The sequence below is a fragment of the Wyeomyia smithii genome, chromosome 3 (assembly GCF_029784165.1).
Source record: "Wyeomyia smithii strain HCP4-BCI-WySm-NY-G18 chromosome 3, ASM2978416v1, whole genome shotgun sequence".
NCBI lineage: Eukaryota > Metazoa > Arthropoda > Insecta > Diptera > Culicidae > Wyeomyia > Wyeomyia smithii.
Window position 1 is genome coordinate 200,842,232 of NC_073696.1, and position 26,563 is coordinate 200,868,794.

Below are 26,563 nucleotides of genomic sequence, written 5' to 3' on the forward strand. Positions count from 1 at the left end.
CTACTTATTCTTTTAGGCGGGGGCCTAGTGTGGTTGGTAACGTCTCCGCCAACCACGCTCGACGCCTGGGTTCGAATCCCACCGCCGACATAGGTGTTGATGGTTGTGAGGTGGCGTGATCCACTCACAACCAACCCAACTGGTCTAGATTCAATCCTAGCCGACACCGGGAGATTTTCTGAGGCGAAAAATCTCTGGGATCACGCCTTCCATCGCATGAGGAAGTAAAGCCGTTGGCACCGGTCCGTTAATAAACGGGTCGTGAGTTAGGGTCCTGGGTGTGGAGTCGCCTCCATGGGCGTCGGTGATTGGCCACAACAGTGGCGGAACTAGACCGACGGAAAATAAGCGAGAATAAAAAAAAAACTTATTCTTTTAATTGAATTTCACTTTTCATATTTCTTAATAGCTCCTTAGACATTTTAGTAGTTTAGTTGGCAGCAGAAAGCTTACCTTCCTTTGAGATTTCCTAGGACAGGATAAGTCGATTGCATAGTAAAATGACTAATAGACCTTTATTTGAATGAATAAATGATGTAAGTGAGAAAAAATGTCGAGACATGTTAAACAGTTAGTAGTAATATAGTACAATATGTTAGAAGTTAGAAAAACTAGGTGAAGTAATTTTTGCTGATGACATAAATTTATGTATAAAAAATACAAATTTTAGCTTTGTGTAATAGTAGACAAATGATTTAAGTCAATTTTATTCAACAATATACGTCAAGTATTTCAGAGTTATTCAACACTTATATCAACCTCGGATGAAAGCAAAACGATATATAAATGTTGCGTTTATGCAATTCAAATTTTCCATTTAATTAGCAGCTTGGGAGTGAGAGTAAATACGCTGTGAAAACAGTTTCACTCTGTAAAATTTTTCAGATTTGGCCACGCCGAATCAGTCTAACAGCACTTGTTTACCTGTGTTTTTATGTTGATGGTAGGCATGCCAAAGCTTGAGAGAAATTTCAAGTAGGACCACGCTGTCACAAATTCAGTACACTCTGTTTAGTAGTTTTTCATGGCCGTGAATTTGGTAATCATGTTTTGATGAAAATATAATACGTGATATAATATTTAGTATATGTATTTAAATTATGCAATTATATATAGATACCATTGGGGTTATCATTTGGTCGGGGTTAGAAATCAGGACAATTTTATCCGGTACAAATTTAATATAGGGTGTTTCCATTTTTGAGGTATCAATAAAAACACGTAATTTGAGATATGCACTTCGAAATCACCAAATCACTCATTAATTCATTCAAAGTATTTCTAGGACGATCCAATTTTGCAACTTTGATTCATTAGAGTAGCTAGTAGATACCTAAAATAAGCAGCACACGTGAACTGTTTAAAATTGGATCCTAAAGTTTTACACGGTTTTACTATTTTTTTGAATCAGCTGAAGGAGAGAAATTTTCTGAGCAAAACGTGATTTTTAAAAAAAATGTTTATCGTTGTCCTTCGATTTTTAAATGAAGAATAACAAACTGCTCGAAATGCCTTAAATGACAGTTCCCCTCAACACGCTCGTAAACAATAACTCATGAACTGAGCAACTCTGACTCAGTTTAGAACGATGTTCGTAGACGTCAAAAAATGAGTACAAGTCCTTTTTGATTTTGAGTAACTTTGACTCACTTTTTGAGTTCCCTTGATATAAATTCTTTCTTAGTAACGTCGCATATAACGACGTCCATTTTGAAAGGTTATTATGATGTGCTTCAGTCTGTGACATATGTTTTTTAATTGTGTGCGCCTCAGAAGGCATTATAACTGTTAACTTTTATTACAAGGTAATTATTGATGAACATGTGGTGTCGTTTATTGGCCGTGACGGATATCTAGCCAATAATGAAACTGAACTGTACCCAAAAATTGAGTAATGTCGTACTCAAATTTTGAGTTATAATGACTCATTTTAAAGACGTCTAGTGTTACTCAGTTTTGAGTATTTGTGGAGTTACTCAATTTAAGAGTTGTTCCACTTTCTACGAAAATGCGTCAAATGTTACTCATTTTAGAGTTATTATTTACGAGCGTGTACCTTGCATGGGTGAAATGTCATTCAAGACATTCCGAGCAGTTTTTCATTCATTTAAAAATCGAAGCTTTCACGTATTTTATACTGGCTTGTTAAGCCAGCATCGTATCTCGAGATCAACTGGAAGGATAGGAGTGACCGCCATTACGGTGCGTAAAAAGCTGGATAGCTTTAGTACCTTTAGTAACTGTCAGATGTTTGACGGTTGCAACGACTAGACAATGTCTCTCGTCAAGATTCACCCAAAGGAAAAAAAATCGTTCAAAATGAGTCCGTTTCGCCCCGGAGTCAAGGTAAAAGTACTGAACAATCTTCAACATTTCTGAATAACTGGTATCATTCAGAATAACCAGGACAAATGCTAAAATATGAAAAATAAATCAGGACGCTCCAAACAAGTCTCAAAATCAGGACACAAATGAGAAACAGTTTATTGAACAACGATCGTAATGATTACACGCCTAGATTGGGAATGACTGAATCTCCTCTATGGGCGCTTGTCAACTTCTCAAGGCCTGCTTGGCTAAATATGGAGCCCAACTGTTCGTCGTAGGTTTTCGAATCATCCAACGTCCAGCGCTTTCGTGAAGATGTCCGCCAACTGCTTATCGGTCCAAATTGGATCCACATACAGCGTTCAGATGCAATGTTTTTGATGTCAGGTTTTGGGCCACCCCCGTACAACTACAATTGTTCTTATAGATCGTCGCCGGTTGCGTACTCTTAACACCAGCACCACGCAGGAAACTGGTTTACCAAATCACTCCAGTGACATCAGTGCTCAGTTGCACCTGTTTCACGATTGACCACGATACTGTGGCCGTAAACTTCGAATAAGAAGCCACTTACTGATTTGCGAACCGTTTCTCTGCTGGTTCGGGATCCATGTCATAGCATCACATCCGAAAATCCTTATCCTGTCAAGGTCTGGTTTTGTGTTCATCCTCTTTTCTGCAGGGGTTACGATTCCAGTTAAAGCAACCGTAGGGCAACCGTTCAAGAGGTGCGTTACCGTCGGAGCCGCTTCCGACCACAACACCTTCGCAGATTTTGAATTAGGCAGAATTGAAGATCAATCAGCGTCTGATTCAAACGTTCAGCTACCCGTTTTGGTGTGAGTTTCATTGATTTTTGTAGTCGTTGAATTGCTTAATTGAAAAATCAACGCGGAGATCTTCCTGATTTGCCTCCAGGATGCACAAAGTCATTGTTCTGCGATGACACTAGCATTTCCGTAAAAGGAAAAAGCCTTCGTGTCATATGCAGTCGATTGCAGAAAAGTTTAGATATTTTTTCTTCCTACTTGCAAAAGTGGAAAATCTCTCCCAATGCTTCTAAAACTCAAATGATAATTTTTTCTCATAAGCCTAGGGCTTCTTTCCTCAAGCCAAACAATAATCACGTTGTCAAGATGAATGGGGTTATTTTAAGTTGGTCTGACAAGGTTAAGTACTTGGGACTAATTTACGATAAAAAACTTATTTTCAAAGAGCACATTGAGAGTATACAAGCCAAGTGCATCAAATATACGATATGTTTATATCCTCTCATTAACAGGAATTCTAAACTTTGTTTAAAGAACAAACTTTTGATTTACAAACAAATTTTTAGATCAGCAATGCTTTATGCTATACCGATCTGGTCAAGTTGCTGTTCAACAAGGAAGAAAACGATCCAAAGGATTCAGAATAAAATTCTGAAAATGATTTTGGAGCGTCCTCCTTGGTTTGGTACACTCGAATTACATAAACTTACTGGTGTTGAACCTTTAGAAGCTATGTCAAATAAAATTATTAACAATTTTCGACAAAAATCGTTGCAATCCTCAATTGCTACGATAAACTCTCTTTAAAGCCAATAAGTTAGCAATTAAGTTAGTTGTAAGTTTACTTCCCCTTTTCTGACAAGTAGGTTTAAATCCCTACGAATGATAAGTCCTAATTGCGAAAGCAAACAAATCCTAACAATTAAAATTACAAATTTCTAACAGTGTTGAGAAGTCACCATTTGTGATTGGACACACATACTCATTTTTCTTAATAAAAAAAACGTTAATTTTGGTGAGAATAGATTCGTACAAGACTCAAACAAACGTCGCCACATAGGGTGGGCAAGCGAATTCTCTGTTTATCGGATAGGATGTTCGGCATTTTTGGCCACATCGATAATGAAATCATCTTTTATTTTCCGCATATACCGCAGATGATTTGCATTTATGAGATGATCGCTGCATCCTGTGTCTAGGTAGAACTAGATTTTCCCGGTTTTTTGATTTTTTTCTGGTCATCATTTACCATAAACGTTACTACCCTCCTATCGACTGTCGTTATGGCATTTCCTCCTGGTTTCATTGAACGACAGTTCCTCTGCAATGTGCTTGAGCTTGCCAGAACGATGACACTTGCCAGTAAACTGCTGCTGCTTCCTACCTTCGACGAGTCCCGCACCACTCAAGTCATTCTGGCAGTTTGCCCTTTTCTCTCTACGATCAACAGCCGCTGTTTGATCGTCCTTCCTCTATATTATAGATCTTTTCCTCTAGATTATATAGTGCCGTCACCCGGGGATCATCGCTGTTGCGTAAGGAATAGTTGAGCGGTCTGGAATTGCCGGATAAGATCATCAAATCCTTCCTTCCTCCGTAATCGTGCAAACTGCTTCCTTAGCAACGTTTAACTTGAACCGAATTTTTTCACAAAGGTTTCTTATATAGTCTTCCGTTTGCTTTTGTCGAACAAATTTAAACATTTCATCCGTTGTGAATTAAATGAGAATTTGAATTGATTTGACCTTTCTGTCGGTTTGAGAGCATCGTCTGACGCCGAAACTGGTTGTATCAGCGAGTGTTGCGAAATTTCGACACTGCAAGATGAAAATGATGAAACAGTAATTTCACTCTCACTGTCATCACACTGATATTGAGTGTCACCCGTGTCAATTCTCACTCAAAATCATGTCAGTGATATAAATGGTATTATCATCGAAATTATTGGATCTTAGCCAATTTATTTTGCATGATAGCATCCTTAGCTTCACTTATCGTGGGGGCGGTATGTTTCTCTCATCCGCTGTACTGAATGAAATCGTTCCTCTTGCCGTCTCGGTCTTTTGCCTCTGCGCCATTCAGGTGTTTCACCTGTCGATAACCTCATGATCATTCGTCGAGATTCCTCCACACCGAGGCACAAAGCCTGCGTGAGATGCGATTAGTTTCATGTTAGTTATTACAAAAGTTCACATCAATGGACAACGTTATTCTAATTCCCTAACAAAAAAAAAGTTTCATGTTAGTTTCGTGTTTCCTGAGAATGATATAGATGCCTCATTTCCTCACATTTCAGCTCTTCCAGACGGTGCTTTTTGTCGCGAGAAAGATGTGTCTGCTGTCTTCGTTTTTGTTTATATCGCTTTGATGGGTCCTTTACATCGTTTTGATGAGTCCTTTGCTCAAGCATCAATGCGCTGCATTCTCCTAGTCTAGAATCGGCTGATTTTCTTTGTTGAACCAGCCGTCACGTCGATTTCCTCTAGACGAACACAATAGCACCTTCCGCTGCGCTATCGATGATTGCTTTACCATTACTCTAGCCGTCCTCTAGAGAGGCTTTGGTGAGCTCTCCTTCATTTGGTAACGCTGCCTTAAGGCTTTGCAGCTATTCAGTGACGACTTCGGGAAGTTTAGGTCGCTCCAGAGCGTACCGTGGCGGATAACGGTAGCGGATGTCGTTGACAACCGAGAGTCTTTAATGCATCTTGACCATCAGATAGAGGTCGACGTTTGCGCCACGATAAGTTAGACTGTTGTGGTGATCTCCAGGCGTACTGATATGCTGAAAATAAGTACTATGTTATGACCATGTTCTTGGGGGCTGCGAAGTCAATGAGTCGGAGGCCATTTTCATTCATGAGCCGGTGTGGGCTGAACTTCCCAATAGTTGGTCTAAATTCCTCATCCTGGCCGACTTGAGTGTTCAGATCTCCGATGATAATTTTGATGCCATGTTTCGGGCAGCTCTCGTATGCATGCTCCAGCTGCGGGTAAAAGGCCTTCTTATTGTTATTGTGTTTATTCCTAGGTGATGAATGTGCACGTTGATGATGCTAACGTTGAAGAAGCGGCCTCTAATCCTTAACCTGCTCATTCTGATGTGGATTGGCCACCATCCAATCATACGCTTATGCATTTTGACCATCGCAATGAAAGCTGTGTCCAGCTCGTGTGTGTTGCCGCAGCTCTGGTAATTGATGAAACCATCTCTATGCGTATTAGGGTGGGGAAAATTGATCGATTTTCCAGAACCAAGTTTTTTTGGTTCCTTCTGGGGCTCCAAACAACCCTAAACTTATCGGAAGTCGATTGGTTTCGTCTTCGCTTGGCGCATTGCATTTCAAATTTGTATGGAAATTTCTATGGAAAAACCTACTTTTTTGCATTTACCTTCCTAGAGGGCTCAATAATGATCTAATATAGCACTACATTATGTGAAAGTATAGTATTTTAGATGCCTGACAACTTTGCAGAAGGCACTGAAGAGCTAGGATGTCCCTAAGAAGAGCTATAGCTGTTCAAAGTTGAGTATGTCGGTTTAAATGCAGAAAATCTTGTTTTCTGCCAACATTACCAATGTACCGGCGCCAGTAGGATTCCGATCAGAAATAACCTGTCGTAACGAGTTTATACACTCAGCTGGATCAAACAAACAAATTCAGGTCAATATTATAGACGTAGGTAGAATCTACAACGTGTTTCAGAGGTTACTTCTGATGGAAATCTGACTAACGCCGGTACACTGGCAGTGTTGGCAGAAAACATGATTTGCAACATAAATTTCGACATACTCAACTTTGAACAGCTCCAGTATTTTTTTGGGACACCCTAGCTCTTTGATGTCTTCGGCCAAGTTGTTAGGCATCAAAAAACCCACCATTTGAAGTCATGAAACCTATGGTTTGAGCCACTTTGAGCTTTTTAGAATGGAAAATGCAAAAACGTTGGCTTTTCCATACAAATCTCCATATAAATTTGAAATGCAAAGCGCCAAGCGGAGACCAAACCAATCGACTTCTGATAAATTTAGGATTGTTTGGGACTCTAAAAAGAACAGAACAAAACTTGGTTCTGGCTTTCTATCGATTCCCCACCCTAATACGTAAGTACCGATACTCGCTTCCAGTATAACTCCTGGAGCGATACAATGTCGGACTTGCGGATCTTCAAAAAGTCGGAAAAAATGCGGGTACTTCTAAAAAATCAAAGGACTTTTAGTTTCATGATCCGAGTTTCCAATCCGTTTCTTGCGCTTTTGCTTTGCCGTTAGTCCGTTTTCGTTGCCTGGGCCTACATTGTTTGCATTCTGTACTGATGATTTTTACAACTTGTTTGTAGGGCCTGCACCAATCCCCTATCTTGCTATTTATTAGAGGCTGTTGAAACCGAACGAAACCATTACTGTATCGGGTTTGATTGGGGGATTAAACCGAGTACTGTAGCCACAATATTAGCAGAGGCAAGAAAAACTGATACTACTATATGACAACGCTCGGCCTCATACTGACAAGTAACTATTTTTTATAAATAAAATGGCATTTTTATTTCAAATAAATAGCGAGAAATTAGTTGCGAACCTAATATAAGATTTCGAAATTATTTAACCATTTAGTGCTACTATCTTTTTACCTTTCTCGGGGAAAGGCAAAACCTAATAGGTGAGTTATAAAAAGAGTATGTCTTTGAAATTTTAAAACATAATTCGATTTTAACTATGCCGTGTTTTAGATACTTCTTTGTCAAACGTTTTCGATGGAATATTAACTCCAGCTAGCAAAATTCGAACACATAATTACATTCACACCAGTTTAGCCTTAAACGGTAACGCAACAATTAACAACTTGTCCCATCTAAGGTTGTTCGGTTGTTAAAGTATGGTTACATAAATTGGGCACTGAAATTTGACACGGTTTTCAGATTTTTATGTATCAGTTGAAAAAAGGTAACTTTCTGAGCAAAACGTGAATTTAAAAAAAATGTTTATCGTTGTCCTTCAATTTTTAAATGAAGAAGTAGTTTTTTATTTTTTTATTTAAATATCGAAAGACAACCACAAACATTCTACAAAAATCACGCTTGTTAAGAAAACGCGTCTTTTTCGAATGATATATAAAAACTGGTATAGCTTTAGGACCCAATTGCAATTGCAAGAAAATTATATTACCAGCAGTTCGGGAGGGTTTTTTCCCATTCGACTTTACTGCTCGAAAAGTGCAATATTAAAGTACTTGCCAAAGTGCTCAGAAGTGCATCATTATACTATTATTGCCATTGTGACGAGATGCCTTCGTGCTGTCCTTACGGATACACGCTGATACGGTGAGAATACTAGCGGGTGAAATGGTGAAGTTCAGGGTTGAATTCAATCATAAACCTGAAAATCATCGTGCTCAAGAATACCAAAGTTCATTTTTCTTAATTAACGTTCGGTGTTCGGTGCTATGCAACTTAATAAGATACTTTATGGTCAGAGTTTCAAACTGGATAATGGTAAAATTTTAATATAAATTGTGCAAGCCACCCACGTATTCTCACTGTTCAACTCGTGCTCTCATCCACCCCAGCAGGGTGAAAACTAGTGATACTAGCCAAAGTTATTCACATAGTTATGTGCATGCAGCCATTCATTAATTTATGTTAATAAAAAGTAGACCAATATACGAACGGTACACACAGCAAAAGCGCAAGAACAAAGAAGTACAAAAAGCTTGATCAGCTCAGCGCAGCATAGAACATCGCCCTGGGAGAAGAAAACTTCAGTGGCCACTTCTACATTGCGCTGCTGCATCTTCTTAGCAAAGCTAGACAACAGTGGTTCTGATTCTGATAGCGTTGCGAGTGCACGTATGGATGTACTTTTTTGAACTTCTTCTCGCCGATTTTCGCCTTCGGACAGAACAGAGAGACGGAAGCCTCCCGTTCGCCCGACTCCTGGCAGCACATGCAGGACCGTTCCATCTGCCAGATCTTGCTACCCGATACCTGAATGTAGCTGGCGCAGCGGCCAACACACGCAAACGACGGGATTGGCTTTGGGACACATCCCGGATACTGGAGCACATGGATAACCGGTGTTACCTGGCAGTCGTCTGCCGTGTAGTGCTGGATGTCATCTGGTGAGTTGGTGGGTGATGTTAGTAGTGCACAGTGATGGGGTTCGTGTTGTATGATGTACATGTGTTTTCATCGGTCAAGTGATAGCAGAAAATGGAATGAGAAAGGACAAAACGTAAATATAAAGGTAAGCAATTTTTTATCGGAAAAACGGTTGCATAAAAATAAGCATGGAACAATAAATTTCGGTAAAATAATGAATTCACTGCGGAATGGTTTGGTTGGTTGGTTGGTTGGTTGCATTGTTCGTTGATGGGGTTGGGATGTGGCTTGATGGTGATTGAGTCCGCTTGAATGCTTGGAAAATAAAAAAAAAAATTAACTGAATGAAAGTGTATCGTGTTTAAATTATTATATTACACGCTGTTGATACCTTCAGCTTTTCGCGACTGGTGATATTTTATTGTTGTACATTTATTATGCGAAACCTGTGAAGGATACTTTTAAACCAATCATTCTGCCTTTCATTCGGATCTATAATTAAAAACTATGATCTGAAAATCTGATTAATTCGACATTTTCGAGTGAAATTTTTCAACCTTGTGCAGTCATTCGAATATAATGCTATGACATAGTTGGTACGAGATTCGTTTCTCTGGATCATTATCAATAACAACCAAATAATCGATATGAGCCATAATCGACATAACCCATATACGATGTAAATGTATGCCACGAGTATGTCCATGAATATTAGCTTAAATCTGCACGTCGCAAACAAGAACTATGGCGTTAGGTGTTAAAACTAGAAAAACCTTGTAGAAAATTTTTCTTAAGATTAGCGCTCTAACTTCAGAAATCGATAGAAATCTTTGAACATTATTGCAGACTAAATATTTTATAGATTGACCTTTCATCAACATTCTTTCAAAACTACATGAATATTTTGAAAAAATCTGTTCCCGAAATTGATCTAAACTAAATTTTAGAAGGTGTCTAGTTCTCCGTGTTTTCAAATGTAACACAGAAATAACAAGACTTGCGAAACTAATTGTCATCCAGAATCGTGTGCTTAAGCCTCCACTGTAAATTAGAACAAACACTGTAAATTAGAACATAAGAAAAATAACATGGAAAACTGTCAGGCGTCAAATGTAGGTTATCGCAAAAGCTCTGAAGTAGTTGCAATCCAGCCACCGAGAAGGCTACCAATAAAGTTTCGGTCTGTACACAGTGAAGAAATAAACCGCAATTATTTAAGCGCTACGATTATCGGAGTAAAGTTAGTTAAATTGGCTTCACACAACAACATATCCAAGGTCACGGCCATACGCCATACAAATTTTTTGAGGTTAATTTACCGTCTTTCGGCGGTAAGGGAAAAGCTTCGCAATTCGGAGCGTCTGTTCAACAAGATGGTGCGACTCAAGACAGCATCCGATCTCCATGTTAAGAGCGGTTGATCAACGTTTTGGTGCCAGCGTACAACTCTAAACTGAGCTGCTACGATGGTCCGCAGCCGGCGTGACATGGGTTTGGGGTAGGCCCACCAATCTGCCCCATAAACATAGAAAGTTACGAACGATCAGAGAGAACAAACGACCCGGAACAATTCGCGAAGACCAAGGCGACTGAAACGGGCTTTGGAATTGGTAACTCGGAACATGGAACTGTTAGTCGGTATGCTTCCCAGGCTGCGATCATCTACGACGAGTTAAATCTATGCAGCTTCAAAATCGTAGCACTACGGGAACTTTGCTGAACCGGACCGAAGGTGTGGAAAGGCGGACATCGGGAGCTAGCTGTAAGCAGTGGCGTAGCTAGGGGGTGCGGTTCGCACCAGGCCCATCACTCAAAGGGGCCCCAAAGTCATGCAAACATCGAACCGGTCAACATGCCCATCTGAACTCAACCTCATGTATTTGTGCTCGCCACTCTGCCCTCGTGATCCACACGGACAGAGTAAACGTAATACCGATGGTCATTTTTAACATGATTTGTGATTCGACTGACGCCGAAGTTGAATGTTTGCCGATCGCAGAAAACATTTGATGCAACGTGGAAACACATAACAAAGGAGCGATTTTTTGCGATGCTGAAAACGCTGTCTAGGGTATTTGTTTAATTATTCATCTCATTAGGCCGACGTTCACGAAGAATGCATGGAGTAAACACCAGATTTACACGAAATCGTTGAACAAATAAACAAAATATGATTACATGCTCTCATAGAATCGCCCATCAATGGAAATTTGGTAAACTTAGTTAGTTTTATCCTGAATTTTGTAAAACAAACCATTTTTCACAACCTCCCACTCATCTTAGAACCTAAGCCACTGCTTAATTATTCATCTCACGACGCCCCCATATTCATCACACAGTTAATCACTTTGTTAATGAACGTAGCCGCATACCATCGTAGTAGGTTACCTAGGTATCCGCTGTAGTTGTTTACGCGCAAATTGGTAGTCTAGGTATCCACTGCAGTGCTGTCGATTTATGTCAATTATGTCGGAATTATTCAAATTTAAAGCTTGTTTTTGGAAATTCAAGGTGAACATTTTGAAAGTTAATGTATTCTTAGTGTAGTGATTGATTTTGTTTAGTGATTAATACAAAATGTAGTCCGCAAATGATGAAAAAAACTTTGGTTGGTTGCTGAATGAATCCCGTTGTAGCCGTATAGAGCAATGGGTAGATTTCGTTTTCTTGGTTAGATGATCGAAATAAATGAGTTTTTCAGTGTAGATGACCGACTATAATAACAAATTCAGAGATTTTAGGTTAGTTTCTGAGGATTCTACTTCATGAGATATCTAAAGTGTACTAATAAGAATCCATTCCATGGATTAGTTGATTGGTTTGGTTAGAAAATATGCGTTTTTTCTAGTTTTCAATTGAGTTTTCGTTTTATAATTATGGGGTGAGATGAATAATGGAACAGTTCCCCTATCTGTGTTGCTGTGTTTCTAACATAAAACAGAGTGAGGGAAATAATCCGCGTTCGCGAGTGACTATGTAATTTCTGATTTTGCCAATTTAAAAGCACGGAAAGTGAGTATCAAAATTAACCTTATTTTCGATTTTGCGGAAAACGGAATGAGTAAGTATAAAAACTAAATTTTTTGTTTCTCTCAATTCCTTTCATGAAAAAAAAAACTGCCCAGTCATTTTCATTGGGGGCCCACATTTTTGTTACCGCACCAGGCCCACCAAACCATAGCTACGCTACTGGCTGTAAGCTCAGGCCATTTCTTCAATTAAAGCATCATCAACGTGCACTGACCACACAAGGCGAGACCTTATACCGAGAATGAAGCCTTCTACGTGCAGCTGGAATGAGTCTATGACGGGTGCCCTAGGAACGACGTGAAAATTGTCATCGGCGACATGAAAGCTCAGGAAGAACGAGAGGCAATTTGCAGACTACTGGTTGGACCAAATAGTCTTCTATACTGTACGAAAACAGTCAACGGTTGCAGCCTCACGTGGTATGGTAGTCCGAAGCCACAACGCCCGACCAACGTACAGAAAGCAAAATCGGCAACTTTCTAATCGACAGAAGATTCTTCTCTGATATTACTAACGTTCGCACATACCACACTGCAAACATAAATTCGGACCGCTATCTAGTTGCAGTATGCGTGCGCTCAAAACTCTCGACGTGTCAAAGTCGAACGTCGCGACCCAATTTTGTACACATAAGGGACCCTAAGGTTGGTGAGTACGGGCAGGAGCTTGCAATGGTACTACAAACGAAAGCGCAGCTTGGCACAGATCGCAAAAACGACTGGTTTGATATCCTGGATTTATTGGGTATGTACCCTTCCATGGACACAGGCTAGATTAAAAATTGTACGGAAACCATGCTTGCGACATATCGAACTTCTCCCTAATAAATCCAGAACTACGAAAAGTTTCGAAATGTCCCTTACTGTTTTAAAAATTATACTAAATTTGTAATCTTTTAAAAAAGGTTGTATTAAATTTGCTTGAGATCTTGCGGAATGGCAGGTAAAACGAATTTTCATTTTTTCGGTTCTGAAGGGGTCAGGAGGAGAAGAACATGCGAGAATTCTGCAGTACCGTCACGAGAGCGAATGTGGAACGATATCAATGTGCGTGGGACAGGCAGAGCTCGGCCCTCCGAAGGATAAAGCGCCACCAGGAGGATCGAGATTGCGTAGCGAGGGAGCACTTGTTCTGCGTTAGCGACACCCGTAAGTTCTATGAGAAACTGCAACTGCGTGAGCTAGTGTCTTAGTGCCGTGACCAGGGAGGAATCTCCTGACGAGCTAGTGTGAGGTGATCGGAAGGTGGGAACAGTACTAGGACGAACATCTTAACGACAATGTTACAATGTAGGAGTATGTGCAGATGGCGACAGATTTTCCAGAATATTGAGAAGGAAATCGATAATGTGGTGTTGGTAAAATAACAACAGCCAACAGAAAAAAAATATATTGCGACTATAACGTTGCCGTCTAGTTCCCCATACACGAATGTTTTCTTTGCTGTCCACCTTATTCCCATGTCGACGATAGCATGTATGGTTGCATATAACATTCGGTGTGCGATACACACGTTCTCCAGTGCACAGCCGCTCTATTGCCGAGTTTGCTTTTCTTTGCACGAAGGCTGTCGGTAAGTTGCCGAGCAGTAGTTACGCTTCTTCTTTCCACAACCTTTTTTAACAGCCGTCACCCGACATCCACCATGGGTAAATAAAAAAAGAAACGGAAAATGTCTCCGGTGGATTCGGGCTGTTACCGAAACGCACTGTTTGTGTAGTGCGGACACGAACGTCTTATAAAAAACAGCTTCTTCTCTTTTCTACATTCGCAATCCCAAAGACAATTTTCGAAATAATGCCGAATAGACACACGGAGTACATTTTTCATTTCCTTTTATGATGCTCTGTTGCCAATACGTTCTCAATGTGATTATCGGTTTGTCAGCGCGAATAGGTATCACGAACAAATGGCAACAGCAAACACGTGCTGTACCATCAGCATGCCTGTCCAGAAGGTTCGGTGGCCAAATTCCGGAGAAAGGGAATTCCGTGCAGTAGACCCTATTGCACGCACTTCTTTCAAGTACCACATCTACTTCACTGGCGGCAAAGCAGCGGAACGGGGCGACGGTTCTGTAGTGTTGGGAAATCAGAAAACAAAAGTCATCCGTTGGAGGCCCGTAGATGACCGTATACGCGTGTCTAGGATTAGGTGTCCCTAATTCTTCAACTACAGTTTAATCAACACCCACTCGTCAATCAATGAAAACGGCATGAGGCTGATAAACTCTGCTGGGGCCAGAGGAATAGCCATATGTAGCTCCTACTTTCCACGTTTAAATATTCGGAAACACACCTGTGGGCATCCAGCTCCCAGATCGATCACGTACTGATTGACGGTCGGCACTTTTCGGATGTTACTCATGCTAGATCTATTCGGGGATCAAACATTGACTCTGACCATTACCTCGTCGTTTGTAAGATCCGCGTACGGTTGTCAAACGTGCTGAAATCTGGCACAGAGAGGACGGTGCGTTTCAATTTACAGCGGTTGAAGGCTGAACAGCAGCAGGAGCGAGAGGAAGACATAAATGGGCTGTGGAGTAGTATTCACGGTGTCATTGAAATGACTGCGAGAGAGGTAGTAGGCACGACGCGAAGACAGCCTAATGACTGGTTTGATGTCGAGTGCTAGAGAACCGTGCCAGGAGCCGCACTGCGGTTACGCGTCAGAGCAGAGAGAGGTACACTGCCGGTAACCGCTAGTCAGTCCCATCTGTAAAAATGTTAAAACGAGAAAACAGCTTCGAAAGATATTTCATTCACGCTCAGTTATCACTTATTTGAGATGAATTATTTTGACAATATTCATGCTAAAATATATAATAGTTTGCATACTAGCCTGCACTAATTACGTTGTAAAAATCATTGATATAATTGATTTTATGATAAAAACCTTGAGTGTGACTGACTTGCCGTTACATTTTACACCGAAGAGAAAAGTAACCGCAAGTCAGTCACATTGCCATGTTGAAACTATAGTGCGTGTTGACGTGTTGTTATTCGTTGCCGTAGAAAACTGTCAATCCTTCGCTGTTAGGAAGTGTATGTCCATGAGAACCTTTTAAGAAATGTCGAGTTTGGAAAATCTCATGATGTACGGAACCGATGAAAGCTTATCCGGTCAGGACTCGGATAAAGAAACTGAAGCCGGGACTGCAATTGGTTCATGCGACAACAAATGTCAAGATGATCCAAATCCCATTCTGTGCCGAACACGCATCAGTACTGGACGTGTTTGGTGATCGGTCCGATAGAGTATAAAACAAAAGACGTGTGAACAAGTGTTGGCATTGTTTGCCTGGTCAAGTGAAATAAATCCGGGTTCAAGGTCGTGCCTTTGTGCAACTGTTTCGCATCGTGACTGCCAGCTGGTGCGTAAGCCGATTTGGCTGCTGGCTGGATTGTGCTACAGCAGTGGACGAGACACAAACGAGGAAAAAGAAGAAGCCATCAGTGTCAGCGAGTTGTATCGCTGTGTGGAGTGATCTCACACCTGGCTCGCTGCTGGTGGCTGTTTGGTGCTGCTGTATTGGTGCTGCTGGCTGTAACGGCTGCTACTTCGAACGATCGGACAACCAACCTTACTGGAAGGGAGAAATAAAAAGGTACGTGTTCTTGTCAGCGCTAGTGCGCTAGACTTAGCGCGATGGATGTAGATCCCTCGCCTCCCGCGCCACCATCCCCGAACCCCTCTGACCCTGACCCTTCTGTTACCCCCTCCCCTGTTCATTCTTCAGTCCCCCCTCGCCCCAGGCTTTACCCAGACGGAGCCCAGGGCAGCTATACTGTTTATTTTCGGCCAAAGGCAGGACCGAAATCGAAAAAGTTGAACCTCTTGCAGATTTCTAAAGACCTGACGAAGGAGTACAAGGGCGTGACCGAAATTTCCAAGGTCCGGCCTAACAAGCTCCGTGTCGTGGTCGGTAACCTGAAAGAGGCCAACGATATAGCTTGCTCTGAGCTCTTCACACGCGAGTATCGCGTTTACATACCCGCACGAGACGTGGAGATCGACGGTGTCATAACCGATTCGAGTCTGTCCGTCGAGTGTATACTGCAAAGTGCCAAAGGGTGCTTTAAGGACAAAACGTGTCCCGAAGTAAAGGTGCTCGACTGCAAGCAATTGCGGTCAGCATCGATCATCGGTGGCAAAACAGTATACACTCCGTCAGACTCGTTTCGAGTTACGTTCGCCGGGTCTGCACTACCAAGCCACGTCTCGATCCACCGGGTTCGTCTCCCTGTGAGGCTCTACGTGCCCCGCGTCATGAACTGCCTGAATTGCAAGCAGTTAGGCCATACAGCCGCCTACTGCTGCAATAAGGCACGTTGTGGCAAGTGTGGGGAGTCTCATGCGGAAGATTCTTGCAGTGTTAACGCTGAAAAGTGTATTCACTGCGGAGAAAATCTGCATGAGCTCTCGACATGTGCGGTGTACATGCAGCGCAGGGATAAAATAAAACGGTCTCTCAAAGAGCGTTCAAAGCGTTCCTACGCTGACATGCTGAAGAAGACCGTTACCACTTCTCCCGTTACTTCGAACCCCTTCGATCTGTTGTCCTCTGATGAAACCGATTCTGACGATTCACCAGCGGGAGCATCTTACGCCAATCCTGGAGAGTCTAGAAAGAGGAAAAATATTTCCTCTCCTAAACTTCCCAGAAAAGGTCCTAAGATTTCTCAAAGTGAAATGAAAGTTACAAACAAACCAAACAGTGCTGCGGAAAAACCGAAGCAAACTCCTCCTGGGCTGGCAAATTTAAAGTCCCAGAAGGAGTTCCCAGCACTTCCAGGAACATCTAAAACCCCAGTTGCTCCTTTTACACTCCCAGTTGATGAAACAAACTCTGGATTAGTGAAATTTTCTGACATTGTGGACTGGATTTTTGAAACTTTCAATGTACCCGATCCAATTAAAATTTTTCTTACAGCATTCCTCCCAACAGTTAGATCATTTTTGAAGCAGTTGACTGCCCAATGGCCTCTCCTTGCAGCGATTGTATCCTTCGATGCCTAATTCAACTGCGTATATGAAGGATTCTATCTCTGTCTTACAGTGGAATTGTAGAAGTATTTTACCAAAAATTGATTCGTTTAAAGTTTTGATAAATAAAAACAAATGCGATGCATTTTCCCTTTGTGAAACTTGGCTTACTTCAAATATTGATCTCAACTTCCATGATTTTAATATTATTCGCCTTGATCGAGACACCCCATATGGAGGAGTACTTTTAGGGATTAAAAAGTGCTATTCTTTCTATCGTATTAACCTCCCCTCGATTCCAGGCATCGAAGTTGTCGCATGTCAAATGACAATACAAGGTAAAGAGCTTTGCATTGCCTCAATATATATTCCCCCCAGAGCACAGGTTGGGCAACGGCTGCTCTTTGATTTAATAGAACTTCTTCCCTCGCCACGTTTGATTTTGGGAGACTTCAACTCTCATGGCGTGGCTTGGGGTTCCCCATACAATGATAACCGCTCCTCTTTAATCTATAACCTTTGCGATGACTTCGACATGACTATTTTAAACAACGGTGAAATGACACGTATCCCGAAACCTCCAGCGCGCCCAAGCGCTTTGGATCTATCCTTATGTTCGACGTCGCTACGGTTGGATTGCACATGGAAGGTAATCCTCGATCCTCACGGTAGCGACCATCTGCCTATTCTTATTTCAATTACTAACGGGTCAACTCGCATGCGACCAATTGACATTCCGTATGACCTCACACGAAATGTCGATTGGAAGTTAAACGAGGAAATGATTTCAAAAGCGGTCGAGTCGATTCAACATCATTCACCACTTGAAGAATACAACCTCCTCGCGGGCTTGATTCTCGACGCCGCGTTGCAAGCCCAAACGAAGAAATATCCCGGCGTAACGATCAAAGAACGGCCTCCCACTCCGTGGTGGGACCAAGAGTGCTCCGATGTCTACACGCAAAGATCCGACGCGTTTAAGGCCTACCAGACGGGAGGTATACCTGGCGACTATTTACGGTATTCGGAGCTTGATACCAAGCTTAAAAGCTTGGCTAAAGCAAAGAAACGTGGATATTGGCGTCGGTTCGTGAACGAGACGTCGAGGGAGACATCGATGAGCACTCTTTGGAACACAGCCCGAAGAATGCGGAATCGCGTAACGGTCAACGAAAGCGAGGAGTCTTCAAGTAGGTGGATATTTGATTTTGCCAGGAAAGTATGTCCGGACTCTGTTCCTGAGCAAAATATTGTTCGCGATGCGTCTCCGGGCCACGACGCGATAGAATCACCTTTTACGATGGCAGAATTTTCAGTTGCCCTCCTGTCCTGTAACAATAACGCGCCTGGATTAGATAGAATCAAATTCAACTTGTTGAAGAATCTACCCGGCAATGCCAAGAGGCGCTTGTTGAACTTGTTCAATAAGTTCCTGGAGCAAAACATTGTACCGCAGGATTGGAGGCAAGTGAAGGTGATCGCCATCCAAAAACCAGGGAAACCAGCTTCTAATCACAACTCTTATAGGCCGATTGCAATGCTATCCTGTATCCGGAAATTGATGGAAAAAATGATACTCCGTCGTTTAGACCACTGGGTCGAATCAAATGGTCTACTATCAGAAACTCAATTTGGCTTCCGCCGTGCCAAAGGGACGAATGATTGTCTTGCGTTGCTTTCAACAGATATTCAGCTGGCGTATGCTCGTAAAGAACAAATGGCGTCTGCGTTCTTGGACATTAAGGGGGCTTTTGATTCCGTTTCTATTGACATTCTTTCGGGTAAACTTCACCGACAAGGATTTTCTCCAATTTTGAACAATTTTTTGCACAATTTGTTGTCCGAAAAGCACATGCATTTTACGCATGGCGATTTGGCAACTTTTCGCATTAGCTACATGGGTCTTCCCCAGGGCTCATGTTTAAGCCCCCTTCTTTACAACTTTTATGCAAATGACATCGACGAATGTCTGGCAAATTCATGCACGATAAGACAACTTGCAGACGACAGTGTAATCTCTGTTACAGGAGCCAAAGCTGCCGATTTGCAAGGACCATTGCAAGATACCTTGGACAATTTGTCTGCTTGGGCTTTACAGCTAGGTATCGAATTCTCTCCGGAGAAGACTGAGATAGTAGTTTTTTCTAGGAAGCATGAACCTGCTCAGCTTCAAACACAATTAATGGGTAAAACGATTTCTCAGGTTTTGGTACACAAATATCTTGGTGTCTGGTTCGACTCTAAAGGCACCTGGGGTTGTCACGTGAGGTATCTGATGAAAAAATGTCAACAAAGAGTGAATTTTCTTCGTACAATAACCGGACAATGGTGGGGAGCCCATCCAGGAGACCTTATAAGGCTTTACCAAACAACGATATTGTCTGTTATTGAATACGGGTGTTTCTGCTTCCGCTCCGCAGCAAACACACATTTGATCAAACTGGAGCGAATACAATATCGTTGTTTGCGTATCGCCTTAGGTTGCATGCAGTCGACCCATACGATGAGTTTGGAGGTTTTAGCTGGAGTACTACCATTGAAAAACCGCTTCTGGAGCCTGTCTTCTCGTATTCTAATCAAATGTGAGGTCTTGAACCGTCCCGTGATTGAAAATTTTGAAAGGTTAATCGAACTTAATTCTCAAACCCGTTTTATGACATTGTATTTCAATCACATGTCCCAAAATATTAACCCTTCTTCGAATATTCCAAATCGTGTCGACTTATCAAATACTTCTGATTCTACTGTGTTTTTCGATACATCCATGATAGAAGAAACTCGTGGAATCCCGGATCATTTACGCGTGCAGCAGATCCCTAAAATTTTTTCCAATAAATATCGAAACATCAACTGCGACAATATGTACTACACTGACGGATCACTTCTTGATGGGTCCACTGGCTTCGGTATCTTCAATAACAATTTAACCGTCTCCCATAAGCTCGATAATCCTGCTTCTGTTTACGTCGCAGAATTAGCTGCAATTCAGTACACCCTAGGGATTATCGAAAAAATGCCCACGGACCATTATTTCATCTTTACGGACAGTCTCAGTTCCATTGAGGCTCTCCGATCGATGAAAGATGTTAAGCACTCTCCGTATTTCCTGGGGAAAATACGGGAACATCTGAGTGCTTTATCCGAAAAATCTACTCAGATTACCTTAGCGTGGGTCCCTTCTCACTGCTCGATACCGGGTAATGAGAAAGCGGACTCTTTGGCTAAGGTGGACGCAACAAACGGTGATATTTATGAAAGACCAATTGCCTTTAATGAATTTTTCGCACTTGTACGTCAGAATACGATCATCAGTTGGCAAAATGCTTGGACCAGAGGGGAATTGGGAAGGTGGTTACATTCCATAATCCCCAAAGTATCGACGAACCCGTGGTTCAAGGGGTTGGATGTAGGTCGGGATTTCATTTGCGTGATGTCCCGGCTTATGTCCAATCACTATAGATTTGACGCGCTCCTCCGTCGTGTTGGGCTCGGGGAAAGTGGTATCTGTGCCTGTGGTGAAGGTTATCACGACATAGAGCATGTGGTTTGGTCATGCCCTGTACACCGTGACGCCAGGTCTAAATTAATAGCTTCCCTGCAGGCCGAGAGTAGACAGCCGGCTGTTCCTGTTCGTGATGTCTTGGCGAGCCGTGATCTATCCTACATGTCCCTTATATACGTTTTCCTGAAATCCATCCACGCCCCAGTCTAGTCCGTTCCCCTCCGTCTACACCCAACAAAACGACAAGAACACGTTTGAACCTTAAGCACAAAACCAGCAACCAGACCCCGCACAATAGAACCAGGACCCAAGGACTACGAGCCTCTGTCCCAACTCACGACATCGTGGCTCAGCAGAACGAATCCATACATGCCATTCGACGATTATCAGACGACCATTGAACAACAAAACACTGATTGGAAATCCCATGCTAGTTTTAAGTTAGACTTAATTTCAGCTCGTAGTCGGCAGCGAGGATAAAAAATTTGCTTTAGTTTTTAAGTCATCAGATATAATTGGCGCCGTTAAACATTAAATTGTATTTGTGCCGTGTCAAATAAATGTTATGTGAAGAAAAAAAAAAAAAAAATGATCCAAATCCATTAGAGGTTCGAGCATCACCTTTGGAGATTTCTTGGAACGATTCCCTGGATTCTGATGGAAGTTTTTTCGATACTCAAGATTTTGCGGATAGATCCACGAAAAAGCGAACCAAGAAAAAAAATGACTTGAATTCGTATTAGCAGAAAATTACTCCACATAAATTCATCACCAATTCAAACTAAAAAATAATCCCAATAATTGATAATTATTACTAGATAACTTATTTTTATCTAAACGGTCGTATCGAACTCTTTTTTACTCCCCATTCATTTTACTGTTGTATTATGCATGTTTTTTTTGTAAATCGGGACTGGCTTTCGGTTATTTTTCTTCTGGGACTGACTTGCGGTTACTTTGCCTAATGTGACAATTCGACTTGGTATTGATTTCCACTTTTGTTGAACAAACCACTATTTTTTATCGGTACATCTGAAAATATACTCAAAGCTAGGCCAAAATACGAGGCTAACTCAAATTTGACTAAATTACAGATGGGACTGACTTGCGGTTACCGGCAGTACAGAGGGGCAAGAGCTGTCGAAAATAGAGTCCATCGTCGGAAGAAGCGCGAGTACGAGAAGCAGGTGCTCGCCAGTGTAGAGGACCGCTATGCTAGAAACGACGTGCGGAGCTTCTAAAGAACAGTCAATATAGTCAGAAGCAGGAATTTGCCTGTGCCGGTCATGTGTAATGACAAAGACGGCAACCTGCTTACTAATAAACCGACGGTTGCAGCCAGGTGGAAGGAGCATTTTAGGCGCTATTGAACGGTGAGGAGCCGGATGAGCAGAGCAGAAACAGATGAGCATTATAAGTGACGAACAAGCTGTGGAGCCACCAACACAGGAGAAGGTGAAAGAGACGATTAGTGAGCTGAAAACCGGCAAAGCCACTGGGAAGGACGGTATCCCAGCCGAATTCCTGAAAGCGGGAAGCGAGCGGCTGTACTATGCGATCCACCAGATAATAGTAAGGATCTGGGCGGATGAACAAATGCCGAACGACTGGTTAGAAGGCCTAATATGCCCTATGCCCTATAAGAAGGGTCATTATTTAAATTGTTGCAACTATCGAGGCATTGCGTTGCTCAACTACGCATATAAAGTGCTCTGCCGTATCCTGTTCTTCAGTTTGAGACCGTTAACGGAATCCTTTGTTGGCGAATACCAGGCTGGTTTTCGACAGGGGCGTTCCACGACAGATCAAATCTTCACCCTCCGACAGATCCTCGATAAATTCCGGGAGTATAACCTGCAAACGCACCATCTGTTTGTGAATTTCAAGGCAGCATACGACTTAGTGAAAAGAAACGAGCTGTGGCAGATCATGCTGGAACACGGTTTCCCGACGAAACTAATTAAGCTGAGCCGCATGACGCAGGAGGGATCGAATTCATGCGTGCGGATAGCTGGCGAGACATCAGCCGCGTTCGTAACGTTTGATAGACTGAAGCAAGGGGATTCGCTCTCTAACTTACTGTTGCACATCGCCCTTGAAGGTGCAGTAAGAACAGCAAACGTGCAAAGAAACGGTACGATCATCACGAAATCTCACATGCTTCTTGGTTTTGCGAACGACATCGATATCATCGGTATTAACCGTAGGGCCGTGGAGGAGGCCTTCGTACCTTTTAAAAGGGAAGCAGCGAGATTGAGACTTGTCACTAACGAAGTACATGGTAGCTGGCAGGGAGCGTGGGAATTTCTGTGGTGTTGGTGCTGAGGTGGAGATACAGTCATGGAGAAAATAATTAATACACTTGCAGTTTTGGTTAGTTTTCCATATTTGCGCACTGATTTAAGTTCTTATACGATGTTATGTTACGTCATTACGATCTGCAAACAGTCTCTTTCGAAAACAAACGGAGAAATAACTGCAATTTTCTTATGTCGGTGATTCCGTAATTTTTTGGGTGAGTTAAGGCTCAAATACACACACGGCGTAATGACGCCTTCTCCATACAAAGTGGAAGGCGGAATAGCGATCACGCCTCCTATTTTATATGGAGAAGGTGTCATTGCGCAGTGTGTGTTTGGGCCTTTTGTGTTTTTTGCTCTACTTCAAAGGCGACACATTTTGGCAAGAACTGAATTTTCTAAAAAGTTCTTAGACTAGGGTGCAACTAGATGGCACAGCGTGTGTTGGTGGGATGAGTTGAAATTTAACCTTTTCGGTCCAAACGGTCAGCAGCTGGTGAGAAGACCGGTAAATACTGCCTTCAACGCACAATTAACCAAGAAAGTAGTGAAATTTGGAAGTGACCACAAAATGGTGTGGTGCTGTTTTCTGATTCTGGTGTGGGACCCATTCATTTTGTAACATGAATATGAATACTAACGACTATGTAGATAATGCTGATTGCATCTGACACGCGAATTACAGACAACTTGCAAGCAAAACGCAGATAATGTGCACGCCAGACTGATCGTATACCAGTTAACTAGAGCGAACGAGACAGAAAGCCTTCGTTAATCGTATCTATACAGTCTATCGCGTTCACTCTCGTATGCTGGTATACGATAAATCTGACGTACAAGTTGTTTGCATTTTGCTTGCAAGTTGTCTGTAATTCGCATTTTAGCGGAAATTTGCAATATTTTACGTAGCCTGACGCTTCCGTAAGCCAAAGAAAACGTGCCTCTTTGTTAGAGGGTAACGATCCTAAACATACATAATTGAGAATTTGAAGATGATTTTCAGAGGAAAATATAAAATTGTTGGTTTGGCCAGTATAGTCTCCTAACTTAAGCCGTATCAAAATCTTTGGAGGATTGTTAAGTCCTACGTTGCAAAGCATCATCTAAAGAATGAAACAGACTTATGTAACGTCATAAATGCAGCGTGAAATGCTAGCCCAGCTTCTACTCAGGTTGCAAACATACCACGAAGAGAAAATATGGTTTTAAACAGGCCACGAAACATTGAAAGTGAGTTTTGTAACGTCAAAGGTCACTTTGCCAAAAAAAGCTTATTAGGCATGTTTTGTGTATATATTTCAATAGTGTATTTTTTGCCGCCTTAAAAACACTAACTCACGCAAAAAAAAATCCCGGAAACACCGACGCAGAAAAATTCTAGTTATTTCTCCGTTACTCTTTGAAAGAGAGTGTCTGCAGATCGTAATGACGTAACATAACATCATATAACAACTAAAATCAGTGCCCAAGTATGGAAAATTAACCAAAACTGCAAGTTTATTTATTATTTTCTCCATGACTGTAGATGGGGAACGATTTGAAGTGGTTGACGAATTCGTTTATCTTGGTACGCTTGTGACATGTGACAACGATATGAGCCGTGAAGTGAAACGACGAGTTGCAGCTGCGAACAGGGCCTTCTACGGACTACGTAACCAGCTAAGGTCCCGTGGTTTGCAAACTCGCACATAACTAGCGCTGTATAGGACGCTGATACTCCCGGTGGCCCTTTACGGACATGAAGCAGGAAGCTGATCGACGAGGTCTCGGAGTTTTTGAGCGTAAAGTTCTGCGATCGATACTTGGCGGTTATTTGGAAGATGGAGTGTGGCGCAGACGCATGAATCACGAGTTGTATCATGCAAACATGCTGATATAGTGAAGGTAATAAAGCAAGGAGGCTTCAGTGGGCTGGACATGTAGCCAGAATGCCTGACGAGAGAGCCACTAAAACGGACAAGACAGAAGAAGCTGGACAACTCTAATTCGTTCGGCCCTAGACGGGGAACGGTCCGTTTGCCAACAAACAACATTACCCCAAATATTGCGTCGAGTTTATATTATTTAGATTGATATAGGATAAAAAAATCTTCATTTACAAACTTTCGTTGGATTTTCAGATGCTTGGTCAAAGGGAATTGGACGTTTAAAATCAATATTTTGTTTTCCTGTTAACTTATAAGATTGTTTCAAAGCAATACTATTTGAGTTATAAAACTTTTCTACGGTATGGTTATTGCGTATTTTTTCTTCTGAAGACATTCGTTATATAAAAGTATAAACTAAAATTATATTTGATTCATACTTTTTTTCTGAGAGAACCATTATTCTCTAAGGATATAACTAAACTTTCGTTCGCTCGATATATACATATACAATATATTTCTTAAATACACGGTCGAGCTGCAACCAAACCACAATTTTTGAAAAAAAAATCACAATTGAAATATTAATGTTATGTTATAGCAGCTGTGTGCTAGCATTTTTCACTGAATTATGTTCAATAGCGTAGCAGCGCTGCACATACCTGTAATAGCCATACAGAGAAAGAAACGTAAAACTTTGAACAAATTCCCTATCACTACGTCCTTTATTCCTAAACTGGAAAACCGTAAATAAAGTATAAGGTTTTATAGCAACGCTCCAAATGGACATTTGTGAGGCAATGAAGCTAGGTTGTTAAGCTGTGTTAGCTTTATTCAACCACATTCTGTGACACACTATCTCTGCTATATCGAGCGAAGACGAGCTATTCCATTGGTTTTATGAATATTTGTTATTTTTTTTTATTATGTTACTCTGAATCTGAAGATTCCGAAGTAAATGGAATCTCTAATCGATACTTACAGTGCCTCACGGTTGAGTTCGGAGTGCTCGCTGTAGGCATGAAAAACTGCAATTGTACATCTGAGCATTAGATGCGACTATCTCTAGTTCGAATAGCATTTTGCTAATGTATTCGCTATCGCCTATTTTGTTAATCATGATTATCTTTCAAGGCTAACTTTTGTGATGAATGTTTATAGATCTATCATTAGCCAGCGGGAATTTTCGTTATAAAAGCGCTCTTAAAGTTTCCATAATTCTCAATCAACATTTTGTATCAAACAACACATCTTTTAATATCTGGAGATTGCAAATAGAATTGGAATTTCTAAATCTCTAATACTGTGTTATATATTTATTGATGTAACGACGGCAGGTTCGACGTACTTTTCGCTTGTTCAACCTGCTAGTCGGCGACATTGCCATCAATAGCTCAGCCGCATAATAAGAAGGTACAAGTACCTTCTAATTCTGTTTTGCGGGTGCATTCATCCTATGCCGCAATGGAATCGCAATCTCGATGCACTGTCATCAAAATTCTACACCAGGAGCACGACCGCGAGGCAGCCAACATCAATATTTCGTGTATCATCTCTGTTAGGTTGCATTCGATTCGAATTGATCCGCGGGAAAAGCGCATATGGAAATGCCAAACGACGGAAGTAAATTTTTCAACCCGTATTGTGGTGGCGTGGTTTCGGGCTAGGTTAGTTGAAGTAT

The 26,563-nt window shown here is 41.7% G+C and overlaps 1 protein-coding gene across 8 annotated transcripts in view; it reads right to left on the bottom strand.

Moving 5' to 3' along the window:
• The window catches only part of LOC129730935 (neo-calmodulin), a 48,303-nt gene that overhangs the window by 19,293 nt on the left and 2,447 nt on the right, over window positions 1-26,563 (bottom strand). The window lies entirely within an intron of this gene.